Below are 23,289 nucleotides of genomic sequence, written 5' to 3' on the forward strand. Positions count from 1 at the left end.
CAATTAACTACAAACATTTTGTGTTCACTCATGCTTCCTTGTACAGTTGTTGAAATACAGTACACAACCTATTCTGAATGACAGTTTCATGTTGCATCTTGTATTTTGCATTATCTGATTCATGCTGAGGGCGGCACAGTGGCGAGGTGGTTAGCACTGATGCCTCACAGCAAGAAGGTCACCGGTTTGAATCCATGGGCCGGCTGGCCTTTCTGTGTGGAGTTTGCATGTTCTCCCTGTGTCTGCATGGGTTCTCTCCGGGTACTCCGGCTTCCTCCCACCATCCGAAGACATGCTCATTAGGTTAATTGGTGATTCTAAATTGTCCGTAGGTGTGAGTGTGAGTGTGAACGGTTGCCTGTCTCTGTGTGTGGCCCTGCGATGGACTGGCGACCTGTCCAGGGTGTACCCCTGCCTCTCGCCCGATGACAGCTGGGATAGGCTCCAGCAGACCCCCGTGACCCTTAACATGACTAAACGGGCATAGAAGATGAATGAATGAATGAATGATTCATGCTGAAGTGAAAATCCTGATGTACTGTAGCTTAATTATTATCACTATTTAAATCCATACCAATAAGGATCGCCTCTTTTAACAGCATAAATTTACTGACTGTCATCAGTTACATTTAGCCAATGTTTGGCCATTGGTTAGCATATTTGACCCAAACTGCTTCTGGTGCTGTAACAACTGCTGTTTAGGAGCTTGGCGTGAAAATAAGATGCATGCATGAGTTTCCAAGATTGATTCTTATTAAGAAATACTACTTTTGGACTTTTCAGTCTGGTTTACTGGATTGTGTATCCAAATTTATCAGCTCTGTACTTCAAAGGACAACAGGAGTTTTAACATGTATAAGCATTTCATTGAACCAAAAACGTTTTTACAGCCTGTCCCACACTTTTGGCGTTTGTCAGAGACCTTTTGGCCAGTTGTGTATGTTGAATGGTAGGTGAAGCTATAGCTTTGTTGTTAAAATGGACATGTAGTAAAAAGTGAGATCCTGTCATGTCAGATTATCAACTACATCATCGTGTATTGTCCCTGTTGCTGAATACAGGAAGTATAAGGGCTTCTGATAGTCAAGGATTGCCTCTACATGTAGTATGGAGTCCTTCTTCTCATAAACAAATGTGCAAACCATAAAAGTAAAACTTGAAATTAACCTATGCCATTATTAAAGAATGATTTTTGTGATTGTATTCTCCATACTTCATTTTAAGTTGCTTAATACTTGAATAATGAAATATATAGTATTTCATTAGTATTTAAAAGTTTTAAGCTTTAACTGCTTTTAGATCTACTAGTTGACTAACAGCTTGCCATATGTTCATACAGACTGATGAATCCTTGGCTTTTTTGCATTATTAAAAAAAGAAACTAAAGATGTCTTTCCAGTTTTTTGTGCTCTAAAGGTTTCAGATTTACTAAACCATCGGAAAATATTAGTAGTATGCCCTATATAAATGCTTATAAATGTATGTATGAATGTATTAAAATGTTTCCATGTCTGTAAATTACAGAATAGTCAACAACATTTTCATGTTGACAAGGTCCCCCATTTCTTACAGTACTGACATGGCTCTAGGTTAACCCACATTCAAATAACAAGTAGTGTCTGAGGTCTGCCCTTTAAAACACATTAATCTATGCAAACATGAACATTGTTGTTATTGTTCTTGCAAGGTGTGCAAGTAACTTCTTTGATCTACAAAAGACACATGTGTAGGGTTTGTTACACCTTTTAAATATCTCGCTAGGGTGCCACCTCCTTTTAGAACACGGTTTAAGTCAATTCAGTCTCCATTAAATATATCTCAAGTATATCTGAAGGAATTAATTCTTTTTACAATTTATACCATTAATTATCTGCCGTAAAACAACGTCACAAACAACTTCTTAAGTGTGAATAAATATTTATTTATTGAAGTGACAACTATGAATAAATGAGGTACTAATAGAGTATATGCATATATGTGTGTAATCAAATAGAACGGATATGATGAGACCTGAAATAACTAATTTGCAGAGCGATGGTGAGAGATGGAGATGTATAATGGCTTAACTAACGGGAGAGGATGAACTATATGGTAACTAATCTGATCAATGTTGTATGTTTATCTTGCTGTTCTCTCTTTCTTCTGTCTGTACCCGGCTGGCTTTAGGCAGATGGGTCCCTCCATATGAGTTGGGTTCTGCTCAGGGTTTCTTCCTGTTAAAAGGGAGTTTTTCCTTGCCAACGTCACCTTCAGGCTTGCTCTGGGGGTTTCAGGCCGGGTTTTGTAAAGTGTCTTGAGACGATTTGTATTGTTATTGACGCTGTATAAATAAAATTGAATTGAAATTGAATCAAACTTCTCTAAAAATGATTAATGGGAAGTTTCAAAGTAATGACACCAACTCTTGTCACAAGCGGGTAACAGCAGGAGAAAGGATTGAGCCTACTTTATCTCAGAGTCTTCTCAGCACGTTGACAGCAGTGGCGGTTCTGCATTGAATCACTCCCCAGGCGAGACCTCGTCCGAGCGCGAAAAGGTTAAGTGAAGGTTAATTTTCCCTAAAGGAAAGATATAGCTCTCTTCGCCCAAGCTTAGATTTCCCATTTTCCTGGTGACACTTAAAGGCACCATGCATTTGTGGATCTGCGGATCAGTCTCAAAACTCCGTGCGCTTGCGCAGCCTGATCTGTCTGTATCTGCCGGTCCGTATGCGTACACTGTTAGAAATTCCTGTTAATTTACAGCAGAATTCCGACAGTAGTCACCTGTTATTTTTGAAAACATCACTCTACTGTTAATACAAACAAAAAACTGTGAAATTTTGGTGATTTACTGTTCTTTTAACAGAACTATACTGTTTTCCTAAAATACAGCATTTTACCGCTAATCATTCATCCAAATCTTCTAAATCACGGTATCATGATGTATTTTTTGCATTCTGGGAAATTTGACCCGAACTACACATGGGAAGCTGGGTCTGTTCAGGCGGCACAGTGGCGAGGTGGTCAGCACTAATGCCTCACAGTTAAAAGGTCCCGGGTTTGAATCCATGGGCCGACTGGGCCTTTCTGTGTATAGTTTGCATGTTCTCCCTGTGTCTGCGTGGGTTCTCTCCAGGTACGCCAGCTTCCTCCCACCGTCCAAAGACATGCTGGTTAGGTTCATTAGTGATTCTAAATTGGCTGTAGGTGTGAGTGTGAATGGTTGTCTGTCTCTCTGTGTTAGCCCAGAGATAGACTGGAGTCCTGTCCAGGGTGTACCCCGCCTCTCGCCGATCTGTTCTTTCACAAAGCACATAGTTTGTAGATTTTGTGAAGACTTATAATGTATTTTTAAACAAACCAGTTGACTGTAAAGTATTGTGAAAGTAATCTTAACAAACAGTAAATGCTGTATTTTTCAATAACAGCACAAAACTGTACATTTAAGTGACAGTAAAAATATGTTAATTTTACAGTAACATAATGGCAACCCTGCTGCCAGTTCTTTGCCATTTTTTTTCCTGGAAAATAATAAAAAAAAAAAACAGCCCCATACTGTATTTTTCAATAACAGTACAAAACTGTAAATTTCAGTGACAGTAAGAAAATGTTAATTTTACAGTAACATAATGGCAACCCTGCTGCCAGTTCTTTGCTGTTATTTTACAGGAAAATTCTTAACAGTGTAGGTTTAGACACTCGTAAGCGCAGGAAGTCTTTTGAAAACGAAAAGGATGAGCTTTGTGAATGAACGATGTGATTTGTGAATTTGCAAAACAATCACACACGTTCAGATACTTCGGTACGCATTTGTGACCCCCAAAATTCACACACAAATTGTTGTACACACTCAAGTCGTTGTACACACACACACACACACAAATCGTTGGACGCATTTGTGAATGTCATGTTTCACGTGTGGATTGTGGAACACGCATTTGTGACCATTTTGAGACTAATTTCACCTCATAGTGACATAATCGTTTTGTATTAGGCCATCTATTTTTATGTGGCCATTTCAGACAATTCATAAAAAAACAAAAACGTGCAGGAATTATAGGCCTGGATTTATAATATTATAAATGAAATGTGCGTTATATGGAAGAAAGTCAAGGTGTGACTGACTTTAGCCCTTTTATGCAGTGGATTCCCCCGTCCTTTCAATTTGGGAGAGACCCAGAGGTGAACTGTCCCCCGCGCCTCCCTCCCCTTTCTCTTTCTCACGCACAGCTTCTGTGCACGACACCTTCTCAGCAGCAGGGGCGCCTACAGCTGCAGGGGGCGACAATTTGCTTATTCCACACACAGCTATGACAGATAATAAAAAACCATGTAGAGGCGCAGATTTATTTGTTTATTTATTTCCAATTGCTCGTGCCGCCCCCCTTGTGTCATGAAAAAATGCCGCCCCGGGCGGCTGTCCGGTTCGCCTCTGCCTAAAACCGCTACGACAGCAAAGCATCGGCGTGCTCCGGTGTGACGAGGTGGTGACGAAACGGCGCAGCTGTTGCAGGTCCCTCTGGGACCGGTAGACAGGTGTTGCGTGGTCTGCACTCCAATACCCAGCTTTGCTTGAGAGCGTTGTAAGTGTACAGCCGAAGGCAGTAGATTGCAACTTCACAATGTCTTTGTGAAGACACCGTGTAGGTGTCAATCCGTGTATCATTCGTTCTTTCCGTTTTCAAATGCAATCAAAAAAAAAGAAAAAGTGACTGGTTATTTTGTTGTTGGTTTTTTAATCTAACAGAAAAAAAGAAATAATGTCTGGTTTTTCACATTTCAATTTTAGGCTCAGATCAAAAATACGAAGTGGAAAAAAAACGGGCCACGGGTCTGAATTTGATTTTAATATTTAATTGGTCGGGTTTACGTGACCCGGAAGTTTTATAATGAGAGTTAACAAACACGTTAGCTTGCGAGTAGTTGGGTGGTCGACACGTGGTGAGAGAGGGGAATGGAGAAGCACGCCCCAGATCCGTTGCGAGAGCCAGGAGGGCTGAGGAGTGATCCGGGATGGTCAGGAAGTGAGATGCATGCAGGAAGTGAATGTGAGAACGATCTAGAGGAGCTGGAAGGTGTTGAAGATTCAATAGTTTCTAGTGGAGCGAATTCAAACGAGGGAGGTTGACAGGAGGTGAGACAAGGGAACAAGAAAAGGAAAGCCTTTGGAAACAGAGGAGGCGAGAGTAAAGAGAATGACATTAAAGTCATAATTCGATTTCAAACACCGTGTACATTGAATCCTTTAAAGGTCAGCGAAGCTGTGTACAAGCTAGTAGGTGAGGTACGTACAGTCAAAACTTTAAGAGATGGAAACCTGCTAATTGTTTGTACGGATAGAGATCAACAGCAAAGACTAATGATGTGTAAAACACTGCTGGGGAAGGCTGTGAAGCCGCAAATGTGGGAAGAAAGAGGGAGAGTTATGGGTGTTATATCTGGAGTATCGACTGACGTGACCGAAGAGGAAATTAGAGTAAATATAAGAGGAGTTCGTGTAAATAAAGTTAAACGACTGCCATACACTAGAAACGGAGTTAAAGGACCGAGCATGTCTGTTATGTTGGCCTAAGATGAGGACAAACTACCTGAACGGGTTAGAATTGGGTATGTTAGCTATGAAGTGAGACCATATATTCCCCCACCGACAAATGTTTTAAATGCCAATGTTTTGGTCATATTGCTGTAGCATGTAGAGCTAAGGCCCGTTGTGCTAAGTGTGGGGGGGACCATGAATATGGTAAATGTACTGAAGGGACAAAAATTAAATGTTGTAATTGTGGGGGAGAGCACAGCGCTGCGTATAAGGGATGTGAAGCACACAGAAGAGCAGTTCAAGTTCAAAATGTGAGAGTGAAAGAGAATATTACATATGCTGAAGCAATCAAAAAAAGTCGATGTGAAAACAAGGAATAATGTAGGCCCAAGGGTAGGAATGGTATCTGTGATCCAAAATCCAGCCCAAAACGTTGTTCATAAATGCTGTAGAGTAAATGAGAATACTCTGATTGTAGAAAAGAAGACATTTATTGCATTTATGGTGGAAGTCATTAACTGTACAGCACAAACAGACAGCAGAACAGCAAGAATTAAAATAATATTAAAAGCAGCAGAGAAGTACCTAGGTGAAGAGGGACTAACAACCGATTCTATTAATGAAATGCTTAGAACAGAGGTAGTAGAAAGTCAGTCATCATGTGGTGGTGGATTCTGATGGGTATATGCATTTTGCAATGGAATGCCAGGAGTTTAATTGCTAATGGACAAGAGTTAAAGTGTTTTATTGAAGAACAATCTGTAAAACCTAACATTATCTGTGTTCAGGAAACTTGGTTAAAACCCTCTCTTGATTTTATAATTCATGGGTATACGGCTGTGCGCAAAGATAGAAGTCCTGTAACAGGGGGTGGAGTGGCTACATTCATCCAACAAGGTATTCATTTTAGGGCTATAAATATTGATGTACAGACTGAAGTGGTCATCATTGAAGTATGGGTTAACAGAACTAGAATCAAAGTAGCTAATTTTTACAACCCCTGTCAAAAGTTAACAAAAGTTATGCTAGAAGATATATGGGAAGGGGGAAATGGTAAAGTAATAATGTGTGGAGATTTTAATGCACACAGCTCACTCTGGGGCAGTACTAGAACAGATGAAAATGGGAGTACCATTGAGGAGTATATGGATGAGCACCATCTAGTTTGTTTGCATGATGGGAGAGGTACAAGATTTGATGTAGGCAGAGGAGCAGAGTCAGCTATCGATCTGACTATAGAGTCAGAACAAATAGCAGGGAGAAGCCAATGGGAGGTTTTTAATGAAAATAGTTTAGGAAGTGATCATTACCCTATCTGGAATCTATGAATCTGCAGAGGAGACTATAGGTAAGTCTACCGGGGTGAGGAAAAAGAAAATGGTTCCATGGTGGTCAGAGGGGTGCAAAGAAGCAGTTAAGGTAAGGAACAAGGCATTTAAAGTCATTAAGTCAAATCACACATTCAATAATTTAATTGAGTATAAAAAAGCACAGGCCAAAGCCAAAAGAGTAATTTGTGAGGCTGAAAGGAAATACTGGAGAGACTTTTGCAGCAATATTGGGTCAGAAATCAAGGTTAGTGAGGTATGGGGAATGATAAGGAAAATGGGAGGAATTAGAAGGGACTTCTCTTTACCAGTAATAAGAGGAGATGACACTGAGGCAGTAACTAATGCAGAAAAGGCAGAGGTACTGGCTAGGGCCTTTGTTAAGGTACATAGCACAGAGAACCTATCAAGTAAGGAGTTAGTGTGGAGAACAAAGGTGATTGAGGAAAACAGAGGCATACTGGGGAGGAAAGTTACGAGTGACTGTGCAATTGATACACATTTTTCATTATTTGAACTAAAAAGAGCTTTAATAGGTGCTAAGAGTACTTCACCAGGGAAAGATGATGTGTGTTACAAAATGATAGAGCAGCTATCTGATGTGGCTAAGAGTGTTGTTTTAAGACTGTATAATAAGATATGGGAGCAAGGGAAGTTGCCTAGAATGTGGAAACATTCTGTGGTTGTCCCTATAGGTAAGCCAGGCAAGGATAAAACAGAGGTTAAGAGCTATAGACCAATAGCTCTTACATCCAACTTATGCAAAATTATGGAGAAAATGATTACTATAAGACTAGGATATGTAATTGAAAAAAGAGGATTGCTCTCCCCTCACCAGAGTGGATTTCGTAATGGCCGCACAACAATGGACCCAATTATTTGTCTAGAAAATGAAATCAGGAAAGCCCAAGTATGTAAAGAATCTGTTTTGGCTGTTTTATTTGATATTGAGAAAGCATATGACATGTTGTGGAAGGAAGGGCTTTTAATTAAGTTAAATAAGATGGGCGTAGGTGGCAGGATGTTCAACTGGATTCAAGACTTTCTGAATAACAGAACAATAGAGGTAAGAGTAGGGATGGAGTTTTCAAGTGTATCCAATAGAGAATGGTACTCCACAAGGAAGTGTATGTAGCCCAATGCTTTTTAATATAATGATTAATGACATTTTTAATGGAATAGATCAGAGGATGGGTAGAGCATTATATGCTGATGATGGGGCGTTATGGGTGAGAGGTAGGAATACTGACAACTTGAAGGTTAAAATGCAATCAGCAATTGTTAAGGTCGAAAAGTGGTCACATGAGTGGGGCTTTCATCTGTCTATTGAGAAAACACAATTTATATGTTTTTCCAAAAAAAGAACAAACCCTACTCTTGATCTCAAACTATATGGGCAGCAACTTAAGCAAGTTGATAGTATAAGATATTTGGGGGTATGGTTTGACGTTAAGCTGAATTTTAAAACACACATTCAGAAAATGATTGATAAGTGCAAAAAAGGTATAAATATACTGAAGTGTTTAGCAGGGTTTAGCTGGGGAGCATCAGGCCTGTCCCTGAAAAGGATTTATACTGCAATGGTTCGTTCTGTTTTTGACTATGGAAGCATAGTTTATAGCTCAACAGTTAAAACATCAATGCAAGAACTAGATAGAGTACAGGCCAAGGCACTTTGTATATGTTGTGGTGCGTTTAGGACAACACCAGTTACATCATTACAAGTGGAAGTAGGAGAAATGCCTTTAGACCTCAGGCGATTAAAACTATCTATGTTTTACTGGGTTAATCTCCAGGGTCATGAAGAAACACACCCTACAAAGCAGGTGCTATTAGACTGCTGGGAGTATGGGCGCCCATCACACAGTTTTGGGTGGCATGGGAATAGGCAGGCTAAGGAGATGGAAATTGACATCATTGAGTGTTGCAAAACCGTCAGTAGACCAACAATTCCACCCTGGATGTTTTGTTCTCCCAGGGTAGATCTGGAGGCTAAGAACATAATGAAGTCAGGGGTATATCAAAACGTTCAGCAATATATTGATAGAATGTATGATGGCGCAGTTCAGATTTTCACAGACGCATCAAAAGATCAGGTTGGGAAAACAGGGGTTGCAGTCCACATTTCGAAATACAATGTTAATATTAAAAAAAGGACAACAGACCATCTGGCCATTTGTACAGCAGAGATGTTCGCAATAATTCTGGCTCTACAATGGGTGGAAGAAGTAAAACCCAATAAGGCAGTAATTTGTTCAGATTCAATGTCCTCACTTGTATGCATTCAGAGTGGAAAGTCTACATGTAGACAGGGTCTACTAGATGAAATTAATCAACTCATTTTTAAAATAAACCAACAGAGCATAAGCATAGGATTTTTATGGGTCCCTGCACATAGGGGAGTGGAGGGGAACGAGAAGGCAGACACAATGGCAAAGGAAGCTGTTACGATCAGAACTGGTTGAGCTGGATATTGCATTAAGCAGGTCAGAAATAAAAAGTATTATTAAGGACAAAATCAACAGAATGTGGCAAGAGAGATGGGATAAGGAGGAAAAAAGCAGACACCTGTATAACATACAAAAAGAGGTAACAGCTAGTAAAATCAGTGGATTGGGAAGGCAGGAGGAAACGTGGTTAACCAGATTGAGGATGGGACACACAAGTTTAAACAGTGGATTACATATGATAGGGAAACACCAGACTGGAGTATGCACACACTGTGGAGCAACAGAAAACGTAAAACACGTACTTCTAGACTGCACACAATATTCCAGAGAGAGGGAAAAGATGAAGAGAGTGGTAAAGAAAGACCTAACAATGGGAAACTTATTGAGTACAGCCTGCACACAGTCCACAGTTAGGGCTGTTATAGCTTTCCTTAAAGAAACCCAACTAGCAAGTAGAATTTAATTTATTTTTTTTAATTTATTTTTTTTCTTCCATTATTTATTTCTTTTATTTGATAAAAACTGGGTATAAAATAGCATCCCATTGGATCACACCTCAGCCCGGAAGATGGCGGTAGTGCACTAAGCATGCAAACTGCCAATAAACATTATAGAAGAAGAAGAAGAAGACGTTAGCTTGCTAGCCGCCCTAGTATGTCAGTTTAGCCGCCACGATTGATCGATCTAATGTTCCGCAATTTTGCTGCTGTAGCCGTCAACAACCGCAGTGAAGTTAGTTTTAAGTTGGATATTCGACAGACATTCGCTCTGGGTAAACCTCTTTTTCGCTATGGGTACAGTGTATGGAAGTATTTCTGTGCCATCTGAGTTTGAACAAAAATTTCAAATGCTGAATTTTTTCAGCATGACAATCAATTCAATTCAATTCAATTCAATTTTATTTATATAGCGTCAATAACAATAACAAATCGTCCCCCAGCAACCTAGGCCTATAGCAGCATAACTAAGGGATGGTTTAGTCCAGCCCTAACTATAAGCTTAATCAAAAAGGAAAGTCTTAAGCCTGACCTTAAAAATAGAGAGAGTGTCTGCCTCCCGAACCCAAACTGGGAGCTGGTTCCACAGGAGAGGAGCCTGATAGCTGAAAGCTCTACCTCCCATTCTACTTTTTGAAATTCTAGGAACCACAAGTAGGCCTGCACTTTCAGACCGAAGTGATCTGTTGGGATGATATGGTACAATGAGGTCTTTAAGATACGATGGAGCTAGGCCTTTAAGGGCCTTGTATGTAAGGAGGAGGATTTTAAATTCTATTCTAGACTTTAAAGGGAGCCAGTGAAGAGAAGCTAAAACTGGAGTAATATGACCTCTCTTGCTATTTCCTGTCAATGCTCTTGCTGCGGCATTTTGAATCAATTGGAGGCTTTTTAAAGAGCTATTTGGACAGCCAGACATTAATGAATTACAGTAATCCAGTCTGGATGACACAAATGCATGAACTAGTTTTTCAGCATCACTCTGAGACAGGATGTTCCTAATTTTGACGATATTACGCAGGTGAAAGAAGGCAGTCCTGTTCACTTGCTTTATGTGACATTTAAAGGACATATCCTCATCAAATATAACACCAAGGTTTTTCACAGTAGTACTGGAGGCCTAGGTAATGCCATCCAAAGAAACCACGTGATTAGATAATGAATCTCTGAGATGCTTAGGACCAAATACAATAACTTCTGTTTTGTCTGAGTTTAAGAGTAGGAAATTACAGGTCATCCAAGCCTTTATGTCTTTAAGGCATGCTTGGAGTTTAACCAGCTGATTAGTTTAATCTGGTTTCATAGATAAATATAGCTGGGTGTCGTCTGCATAGCAGACTTTGAATTTTAAAAATGTAATTTCTAGCCCTGAGTTTGTTTTTTGTTTTTTCAATGTTAAAAAAAAAATCAACCTCAAAGAAATTCAACCTCAGAAAATTCAACCTCAAAAAATTCAACATCCGGGTAACCAGGGAGAAGCAATCGATCTCTGTCTCAATTCATCCAACATCCCGCCAATTGATACAGATCATCAGCCATGGCCGCCAACTCAAGTGGTGGTGCTACGGTGAGTGTGTTTACTCTGCTTGCCATTTGTGTTCGTAAAATAATACTCGACATGTTGCACATTAACCGGATTTATTGAATGATATCTACACTGAATTTCTAATGAGGTGGCGTTTGTGAAAACTGCGTTAGTAACTAACTAACTAACTAACTAACGGTTTTAGCTTTTGGTTCTGGGCAGCAAGTATGAGGTTTGACAGTACATTAAACCGTGACAGTGTTTTTATGTTTATTCTATGTTCGTACCATTCAGACTTGAGTGTTGAAGAGAGATTATTTTGGGCACAATCAATCATGTTGAATAAGCCTATATCTGAATTTGTGTCTTTTGTATAATCCACGAGGAGGCATACAGTAAGGAATCAAAATATGGTCACATTAGCTGCTAAAAACACAATCTTTGTGCTGCTGGTTTGTAATACCCTTCTTATTATTTCTGTGTTGTTTGTGATGACAGGGCAGTCATGATGATAATATTTTGCAATCAGCCCAGCGCTTATTACATTTACTCAGTTCCAGTGGCGGTTCTACATTGAATTACGCCCCGGGCGAGACCCCCTCCGAGTGGGTTACTCCCCCTCCGTTCAATTTGGGAGAGACCCAGAGGTGAACTGTCCCCCGCGCCCCCCTCCCCTTTCCCTTTCTCACACGCAGCTTCTGTGCACGGCACCTTCTCAGCAAGCAGGGGCGCCTGCAGCTGCAGGGGGCGACAATTTGCCAATTCCCCACACAGATATGACAGATAATAGAAAACCATGCAGCGGCGCAGATGTATTTGTTTATTTTTGCTCGTGCCGCCCCCTTGTGTCATGAAAAAATGCCGCCCCGGGCGGCTGCCCGGTTCGCCTGTGCCTAAAACCGCTACTGCTCTCGTCTGGTCAACAAGGTGCAGCCCGTGGTGGCGTCACAAATCAACATGGGTTTAGCTTTAATTCGGGCAGATATGGCTTATAGATGTATTGTTGATAATAAATGTTCTTGGATACAATCCTGCAGAGAAAAGAGACAGACAGAATCACTTCAAATGGAAATGACCAGGTATAGAGAAGTTCGTTTTTTTTTTTTTTAATACACATTTTGACACGCTGTTCATCTGTACAGGCAAAATAAAAGTAATGATAGTATTATGTTGAATGTTCTTTACCAATATTGCAGACCTTTAAGTCTAAGTTAGTAAACCATGGAAGAAAATATCTGATGTCTTGTGTCTATTTTGTAAATGTGTATATAGGCTATCAAGGTCTGTTTCACTCAAGGCTAATGATAAATTTGTTTATGAAATGAAAAAAATCTCAATGAGATTTGATAATAATAAAGGTGCTCGTCTAATGTCATTACAAAAAAACAGATGAGGTTGTAGTTCATGTTTTATTTATTTATTTTTTTCTATAGGTCCTTTCCAGGTATTTTCACCAGGGGCAGAGGGAAGAGGCGCTTTCCCGCAGCAAGTCCTGTTCCTGCCAAGAGGCCTAAACCTTTTGATGTGGCTTTCTCTTTGTTGCCAAAGCAATGTGAAAAAACCCCAAAAGAGCAGGAGCAATTAGTCCATATACGTGCAGGACTGGGCCGTAGGACTGCTCATCTAGATGAAAGTAGGCTACAACACATGAAGAGGTGATAACGTGCAATTAGTTATTTGGGCTAGTTGTATTGTATATTGTGTTCGGGAAAAAAGCTCAGCAATAAGCACATATGAGCACACTTTACAACATAAAACTCAAAACAACTTGCACCGGGGACTGGGGAAAGGGGGGTGGAGGTGTTCCAGCGCAGACAGGCATCCGCGGCCGCAGCCATCTTCGGCGCCGCCTTTGGACCCCGCCTATCGCATTGGCGGGTGAAAGCGGCGAAGGTGTGGGATTGGGAGTTAAGGAGGTGTATTGCATATGTGCATGTGTGTAAGTGTCTGTGGGTGCGTGTGTGTACATAAGCCTGGAGAGTCGCTTCGTCTAGCCTCCCAATCAGTGCCTCATTTCGCAGGATGTCATCGCGATGACACAGCAGGTTGCCATGGAGACGTCCCTGATCGGGTCCCAGACGGAGTCAACCATCAACAGGTGTCCGTGAAGGAAGGGAGGGAGGAATAGGACAGAGCGTTTTCCGATACACCAGGGCAATGCAGTGCCGGGGCAATGCAGTGTCATTTATGCTATTTCTGATTTGAATGATGAGTTTTGACACTCTTCTTAGAGAAGATTACACTTATATCCATTTTTTTTCTTACAGTTATGTGATGCCCTCAAAGTTCTATTCCCAAAATTGGGAACAGTTACTGGTGGATGGCTGCTATACAAATCTTCAGGTGGGCCAACATAAGTTTGTGTGTTAGTGTTGCTCTGTCAAGAAAAAAGTACATGTGCAGCAGCTAACTTGACATTATGCAGTGCACATCACTGTTAATTTATAGTACCTAATTAAAACTTTTTAAAAATCTCTCTGTACATTTATTATTAAGCCTATCTGTTACATTTATGTTTTATTTTATTAGGGCATGCCACTGCAAAGTAATAATTGTATTTGTAAAAGTCAGTTTTAGGTGTTTTGCTTTGCGTGACTTCTTTAGCTTGGTCTGTTGTCAGACAAGAAGCCTAGTTGCTTGACTTAACTTCTAGATATAATCTATATCTAATAAACTGTTGAAAGTTTACAATCTGATTTTCCTCTCCTGTTTTCTATAGCTGGAGGGGGTAGCCGACAGCTGTCTCTTGTGGCTCCCAATGATACTGGCTATACTGGCATCATGTTTAAGTCTGCAATTCGTTGGGCTAAAAATCTATCCATAGCCCCAATTCAAGAAGAACTGAGTACAAAGCTTTTAAGAGTATATTGTATAGTATTTAATGTAAGTTTTTGAAAATAACTCTGTTCTTACCTGTAACTTCTCAACAGCAGATACTCAGGAATGTCCTGTCTGCACAAATATGTTTCCTACTGACTTCATCGAGGTACATGCTTCCTCATGTGTGGAAAGGTATCCATTAACGTTCCACTCGTCTCCTTCTATAAGCGACCTAATGTGGAATGGGGATGACCCCTGAACTGCAGACTTGAAGGTAGCTCCAGTTACAAGTTAGTTGTCCCAAACTAACTTAAGTATTTACTCTGTCTTTATTCTGTCAAACTTTACATTGTGTTACAGGAGATACTGCTATTGGACATGGTGTAACTCGTTTTTTTTTCTCCACATGCATGGAGAAGCTGAGGTCTGGCTTTTGCATCAATTTTGGTATGTATGTAACAGAATCCTTCCAAATGCAAACTGTATTACCATATTTTTTTATTATTCTGTCCTTAAAGGTTTATGGTATTTTGATTTATCCTGAAAGGGTCCGTCTAAATGTATAATGCCTGTATTGATGATATCTGTGGTTTCCGGTCCATCACAAAACTAAAATGCATTGTCTGATGACTACTCACTCTCACATTCATCTTTGTACTCTGGAGGGAGGCCTATTACTTTTCTTTGTTGTTCTTAATTCATATTTTTGATATCTTGACAGCAAATTCAAGTCTTACACGGCTTTTTGAAGGAGAGCCTCACCATTTAGTTCCCTCAGCCTCTCACTTTCTTGTGGAAAGTGACATGTTCCTGGTGGCGGGTAGAATGATAGGCCACTCCTTTCTTCACGGAGGACCATGCCTTCAGGGACTCAGCCGTGCTGTTATTCATGTCTTGCTTGGTGGAAGTCCTGAAACTGAAACAGTTACACTGGAGGACTATCCAGATCTGGACATTAGAGAAACGATCAGGCTTGTATGTTTGATTAAAAAACGTTTTTTCTTTCAGTAATATGTTATGTACAATGAGATGTCCTTTTATTGTGTCTCCATTGTCCTTTAGGAATTACATTTATATGGCTTATTGTCTTGAAGCTTGAAGGGGGATCCATACTGTCAGATAAGGATAAACAAAGTGTCCAGGACTTGGCATATGCGTGGGACCTCCCTTCCCTAACTGACAACAACAGGAGGTGGCTTTTTGAAAAGCTATTGATACACGCAGTGAATAAAAGTTTGAGAAATGTCTGTCTAAAAACACAAGTCACAATTCATGTATTTTTTTTTTATCCTGTGGGTCATGTTTTGGTTTTAAATGCACATTGCTAAAGTTCTAAAAAAAAATTGTCTGACAAAATTAAAATGCTGCACTTTTTCCTGATTAATTTGATTCCCAAGTTTAGTGGGTGGTCTGTAATACTGAAAGTCTGCAGGACAACAGTATGATTATTTCTTCATTCACCAGTGGAATGCTGCATAATAAGTGTATTTAAATAGAATTATTCTTTTTATATTTTACTCTTCAAGCTTGCTTTTAGACAAAGGAATTTTATGGGTTCTATTCTCTCTGTCTTATTACTATTTACAGGTAATAGGAGGTGTCACAAGGCAAATCAAGTAGCTGAGACGAGGTATTAAAGAAACCCCAATGTGGACACTGGCGACTCAAAGACCTGACAGAGTGGCCTTGCTTTTTCCTAAAGTCACGGTGGGGAATGTCAGCACTGAGGTTAATTTTAATTACTCTGGTCTTGTAGCGTTGCATTCATAGTAAATATAATGGTTCATACCTGATCTGCAATAGAATAAAAAATGATCAGTCTTTCTTATGCTATTTTTTCAATGCAGGTATTTCTTCAGCATATCACATGGCCTTGTGAGGATGACAGCGATGATGACGACTGTTCAGTTGAAACCAAATGTCGCATGTCAGGGTATCTACGACAGTTCATAGCTAATGGTAGGTTTACTTGTCTTAAGGTTTTGACTAATCTTTTATTCAGTGTAAACTGTTAGTGCCATAGTTTGCTATTTATCCTGATGACTAATCATCATCCATTTGAATCTACTCTATAGAGAGCCGAAGTCCCGCCCCTCTACTTCCGGGTTATGGGACCTATCTTTCGAAAAAATATGAACGTCAGTCTATGGAGAGATCATAATTATTTTCTGGTCCCGATCGAATTGTGGCATGAATTTCACATATGATGCGTGTGAATTTAAAAGATAATTTTTCACGTCAAGAGATAAATTATTTGACGTAAATAAGCTGAACAACATTAGGTTTTGTATGAGATCGCTCAGTGAACTACATCTCTCTAGAGATCCCTAGAGAACTATGGCTGTCTCCTTGTTGAGCTTTACCGTCTTCTTCCAGGACGAAGGCAGAAGCATCAAACGAGGTGAAAATCATTATAAATCGGGTCATGTCGAGAGCTGTAGTTACACGAAGGGAGTTTTGGTCGGTTCTGTACGCGCCAGCATGCGGGACTTGTAGTTCGTTTAATTACGTATTTTCCATAGCGTTTTACTTAACTATCTTGCGACAAACTGTGACATTCTTGACATGTAAAATCATTTTTTATTCTGAAAAACAACATATGTATAATCCAAGGCACAAGTCGATCGGGACCAGAAAATAATTTATCTTTCGCCATAGACTGCCGTTCATATTTTTTCGAAAGATAGGTCCCATAACCCGGAAGTAAAGGGGGCGGGACTTCGGCTCTCTATAGGAACACCAACTGAATTGACCAACCTGGTCAAATTCTGGACCGGATGGGAGGTTCTACCCAAGGTTATAATAGTTTTGGATTTTTCATTTTAGTTTAGTTTTTATTTCATTTTTACATTTTTCCCTCCAATTCAGTTAGTTTTAATTAGTTTTTAATGTGGGTTTGCTAGTTTTTATTAGTTTTTATATTTCCAAAAATGCTTAGTTTTAGTATTAATTTTAATTTTTTCACACTTTGGTTTATTTGTCAGGTGCAGGATTCAAAAAGGTCAGGGTGAGTATTGTATAATAAAATTCAACAAAAGATACGTTTAAAAAATTAGGGTGAGTTAATAATGACTTTTTATTTTTGGGTGAAGTTTTCCTTTAATACAGGGGTGCCCCCACACTTTTTTGGTTTGCGAGCTACTTTTACAGCGACCAAGTCAAAGTGCTTTTAGACAAAGGAATCAAATGTCCCTCTCACATCTAACATCTAAAACATTTTTTTCAATGGCACACGATCTACCCGCACTACCTTCGCGATCTACTGGTCGATCGCTATCGATGTAATGGGAACCCATGCTTTAATCCTTCTCTTTCAGGCGGCGGTGACGGCGGTGGTGGTGGTAGCGGTGGCGGACTCACAGAGGCTAGCTTGTTTTGGTACTCCACATTAGCCGCCCTGTGCGAGCTTCTAAACGTACTTCGTGGAGTTTCTCCCCTTGAGAAGCAAGCCACATATTTTGTCACAGTCTGTTTCCACTACAAGACACTTGCTTTTATCTTTCTCCAAGGTTCCAAGGTTCCAAGGTACTTTATTGCCATTTATGTAAAAACATATAGGAATTTGTTTCAGCAATTACAGTGTGTGTTTTACAAAGAGCAGAGTGCAGCTAGACAAAAGACAGTGATGACACAACAGACACACAACAGTGCATAGATAATGATATTGTAGAGGTAGTGATGATATTAGTAATAATAATTTAGTAATAAGTGCAATGGAATGTGCAACAGTCATAAAGTGCAATGAAATGGGCATCATAGTTCAATGGCCAATGACAGTCAGATAACACTCAGTGGGGGTAGGGGTGGTGGTAAAGGACCAGCCGCATTGATCAAACTGACGGCTGTGGGGAAGAAGCTGAGGCGGTGGCGGGTCTTCATGGTCCTGGGCACCCGCTGCCTTCTCCCAGAGGGGAGGATGGAGAACAGGCAGTTCCCTGGGTGTGTGGGATCAGCTAGGATCTTTCTTGCCCTCTTCAGTGTCCTGTTGTCATGAAGGGACTTGAGAGAGGGCAAGGGAGTGCCAATCACCCTCTCAGCCGACTTGATCACTCGCTGCAGCTTGGCCCGGTCCTTGGCCGCTGCGGCAGGGAACCAGGTGATTATGGAGTGTGTAAGGATGGACTCAATGATGGTGGTGTAGAACTGAGTGACGATGGGCCTTGGCAGCTTAAATTTCTTTAGCTGCCGGAGGAAATACATCCGTTTATGGGCTTTATTGAGGAGGGTTGTGATGTCTAGCTGCCATTTCAGGTCCCTGGAGATGATCAGACCTAAAAACCGGCATGAGTCTACAAAGGCCACCGGTGTTTCCCCCAGCATGATGGGAAGGGGCGGGGTAGGATTCCTCCTGAAGTCCACCACCATCTCCATTGTCTTTGATGCGTTAAGCTCAAGGTTGTAACGGCTGCACCAGCACTGTAACCGTGAAATCTCCCTCCTATATGCGGACTCGTCCCCCTTAGAGATGAGACCCACCAGGGTGGTGTCATCCGCAAATTTCAGGAGTTTTACAGACGGGTGGAGTGAGGTACAGCTATTGGTGTACAGGGAGAATAAGGCGGGGGACAGTACACAGCCCTGGGGGGAGCCTGTGCTGATGGATCTGGGGCTAGATGTACATTTCCCCAGCTTCACCCGCTGGGACCTGTTGGTAAGAAAGTCCGTAATCCACCTACAGGTGGGGACTGGTACTTGTAGCTGGGAGAGCTGGCGCTCCAGGATAGGAGGGATGATGGTGTTGAATGCCGAGCTGAAGTCCACAAACAGAATCCTAGCGTAGTTCCCTGTAGTGTCCAGGTGTTCCAGTACGTAATGCATAGCCATGTTCACAGCGTCGTCCGTGGACCTGTTGGCTCTGTATGCAAACTGCAGGGAATCCAGTGCAGGATCGGTGATAGACTTCAGATGGGCCAGGACAAGGCGCTCCAGCACCTTCATGACAACAGAGGTCAGGGCGACAGGTCTGTAGTCGTTGAGGCCTGAGACCTTGGCCTTCTTGGGGATGGGGATGATGACTGAAGCCTTGAAGCATGCTGGGACACGGCACAGCTCCAGAGAGGTGTTGAAGATGTTGGTAAACACTGGGGCCAGCTGGTCAGCACAGTGCTTCAGGGCCGATGGAGAGACAGAGTCCGGGCCAGCTGCCTTGCGAGGATTCTGACTCCTGAACAACCGTCTCACCTGCTGCTCTGTGACTGAGAGGGAGGGAGTGGGGGGAGTGGGGGAGTGGAGGGAGGAGGGATAGGAGGGAGAGATGGGGGAATGGAGATGAGGGGGAGTAGAAGGGGGCTGTGAATAGGACCCAAGAGGGGGGGCCGGGGGGGGCACCTTCTCAAACCTGCAGTAGAACTCATTGAGCTCGTTAGCGAGAGGCAGGCTATCAGGCGCTTGGGGGGACTTAGGTCTATAATTGGTGATCTTCTTTAGGCCCTTCCAGACAGAGGCAGGTTTCCCCTCTGACAGCTGCAGCTGCAGTCTCTCTGCGAAGCGTTGTTTCGCCTCCTTCACCGCTTTGGTGAAACTGTACTTGGCCTGCTTGAACAGGTCGCCATCCCCGCTACGCCTGGCTGCCTCCTTCTCTCTCCTCAGTCGCTTGAGCTGGGGTGTGAACCAGGGCTTGTCGTTGTTATAAGACTTCCTGGAGTGGAGGGGGACACATGCCTCCTCACAGAAGCCGATGAACGAAGCCACAGTGTCTGTGTATTCGTCCAAGTTGTTGCCAGCCACTGGCCCCGCCCACTCAAAGTTCTGGTCACAGCCTGCTTTCTCCAGCCAGGCTTGGAGTCTCTCACATGCTTCACTAGACCACACTCTGAACTGGCTTACAACAGGCTTGGAGAGTTTCAGTTTTTGCCTGTAGCTGGGGATCAGGTGAATGAGATCGTGGTCACTGTTGCCCAGCGCAGCACGGCCGACGGAGTGGTAGGCCTGGCGGATTGTGCAGTAGCAGTGATCAAGGGTGTTTTCTCCCCGGGTGGGACATGTTACTTGTTGCTTATATCTGGGGAGCGCCCGACTCAGATTAGCCCTGTTAAAGTCGCCCACAACAATAACAAGACTATCTGTGTGTCTGCGTTCCACGCTCATTATCTGCTCAGCCAGTGTGTCCACAGCTGTTGTGACGTCAGCAGAAGGCGGGATATAAACACACACGAGAATGAATGAACTGTACTCACGGGGGGAATAGAATGGGTAACAGAGGATGAAGAGGGATTCAATTTCAGCGGAGCAGTGTTGATAAATAACCTTGACGTCGGAACTCCAGCGATCGTTTACAAGGAGCAAAAGCCCCCCTCCACGCGATTTGTTCACTGCCTCAAAGTCCCTGTCCGCCCGGAACGAGGAGAAACCTTCCAGTTCAACAGCCACATCGGGAACAGATGGCGACAGGTGGGTCTCCACGAAAGCAAAGGCAGCAGAGGAGTGAAAGTCCCTGCTCCTTGCTACAAGGCACCGAAGTTCGTCCATTTTGTTGCAAATAGAGTTCACATTAGCCAGAAAGATACCCGGAAGAGGTGGCCGCGTTCCCCTCCGACGCAAGCGGACCAGAGAACCAGCTCTCCTTCCCCGCTGTCTTCTGATCCATTTCACGGCACAGGCAAAGAACGAAGTCCCCCTTACGAGTATATCCAAAACGTCCGTAGAGCGGGTGAGTAGTTTAGGGTAAACATCCGGAGGGACAGAACCCTTAAAGTGCAAAAGTTCTTCGGTTGTGAAAGTTATCCGACACGACACACAAAACGTACACAGTAAACAAAACACGACACAGTGTAACGCTCGTCGTCATATTCAAAAAATTCCCATAAAGGACTTTGCCGCTTTCTCCCAGCTTTTGCTGCAACCGCCACGGTGCTGCCAGGTGACGTCACGGACCGTGAGGTGCATTAGGGTGCTGGCGTAAAACTGCCAGAGCGGAATAAATCGATCATATGAATCCAACCAGTTGAGGCTTATAATTAAATTGACAATTTTAGTTTTCGTTATTTCGTTCGTTTTCATTAACGATAATAACCTTGGTTCTACCACCGAATCTCTCTGTAGAAGTCGTTGAGGGCAGATACCCCACAGCCTCCACCTGCTTTTAGACCTTGCATATCCCAGGGCATTACATGACTACACATCTTTTAAACATGACATCCTGGCATGTATTTACACTTGCCATACAGGATTTGGTCTTGTCTGAGTGACATCTGGGCCTGTATTTACGCACAAGATTGTTTAAAGGAACAGTATGTAAGATTGTGGCCAAAACTGGCCAAAACTGGTACTGCAATCACTTTCAAAATACTGTAGAACGGTGTATCCCCCCCCGACTCGAGGTTGCCAGCTAAGCTGCAGGCTGCAGGATCCAGCAATTACGTTTCACATTGCCATAATCGGCGTGCTAATGTTGTCAATGACGACTCGCCGTTTTTATTTCCTTTATTTCCTTTTCAATTCGATGACCCACCTCCTCTGTATGCGCTAACGTAACGTTACTTTGCACGAACATGCATAACTTTGTTCGACTGTCGTGAATATTTTAAATGTCCATTTACATTATGTACAAGTATGTTAGCGAGGAGAAAATTAGCAACGTTGGCGTCTGTCTTCAAATTCTTCTTCGTTTTCAGCCGCCTCCATCTTTCAAAGGCATCTCCTATACAAATCCTTGTTTTATTTCGGACTTTGTCACGACGTAGTTCGGATTCATAACGAGGTCTTAGGTTTCGTAACGTTATACATGTTTTATCCGACACGTTCGTAGCTGCAGCTGTGGTAACTAGAGCAGAGCTGGCAACCCGGATGACGAAACTCTACTGACTTCGTGATTAGTAGATAGGTGGAGGGTGGCGCCTTAGACCAAAACACAACATGACAACAATAACATCAGTTGAGGGCTGCAACTCTCACTTTTAAATGACAATATCCTGGCCGGACCACTGTTGTCAGTGATATAAGTATTTGAAATGAACATTATTTCTTCATGTCTAGTGACATATCAGGGCCATTTTATGATTAATTGAAATACATTTCTTACATACTGTTCCTTTAAAGGTGACAGAGAATGAAAAAACGTTTTTACCTTGTCTTAGTTGAATAACGGTAGTCTGCCCGCATTCACGAACATACGAAAAGTGCTAGACATTCTGAACATCTCCGTTTCATAGAAATTCCTCCTTTAGAAATGTCAGCCAGAAAATGGCCCAATCTGAACAACGGATACATATTACGTAAAATGCATCTCACTGCCCCCCCACTCTCATTCAATTCCCTCCCCTTCAAAATAATTTGCATACATCCGCCCTCTCGCCTCCAACGGGAAGTACATTGCAGCAGTGCTTGCGGAGTTCAAGGCGAAATGGCGAGTCGCGTTCCGAGGTGTGCTCTTCCAGGCTGTGCAAGCGGTGTGCAAACTTTCCATTACATTCCCACCGAAAGAAATGCACGAGATGCGTGGCTGCTGTTCATTTATAATCGGATTCCAACTACATTCAACCACAGACTGCTACTTCGTTTGTGAACGGCAGTCTATGGCGAAAGATAAATTATTTTCTGGTCCCGATCGACTTGTGCCTTGGATTATACATATGTTGTTTTTCAGAATAAAAAATGATTTTACATGTCAAGAATGTCACAGTTTGTCGCAAGATAGTTAAGTAAAACGCTATGGAAAATAAGTCCCGCATGCTGGCGCGTACAGAACCGACCAAAACTCCCTTCGGTAAGTAGAGGGGCGGGACTTCGTCTCTCTATAGCGAAGTTTACATTCTTTTGAGTGGCAGCAAATGCAGCCAATCAGCGTCAAGTGCTTGCATTTCATAATGAGGTTGCCAGTTAAGCCCGAAGGGGCGCCAAATAGGTGCAAAACCACGCGTTTAAAATCCCCCACCCTAATATAGCTTTCTGAGAGAGGTTTTTAGGAAGCTTCTAAGGCATTACAGACCCAACCAAAGTTTTGTTATCTGCATGTCACATCACAGATCAAGGATAAATACCCCGTTCAATCATTCTATGTCACCTTTAAGTAAAATGTTGAAGTTTTTATGCTTGCTAGCTGTCAAGTATCCAGTCAAGTAACTGTTCATATTCAGATTCATTTGACAGTATGGAGTTGTTGTATTTGTTTATTTGTGTTTATTTTCAGTGTTACACAGTTGAAATGTCTTGTA

The sequence above is a fragment of the Chelon labrosus genome, assembly GCF_963514085.1.
Source record: "Chelon labrosus genome assembly, chromosome: 20".
Taxonomy (NCBI): Eukaryota; Metazoa; Chordata; class Actinopteri; order Mugiliformes; family Mugilidae; genus Chelon; species Chelon labrosus.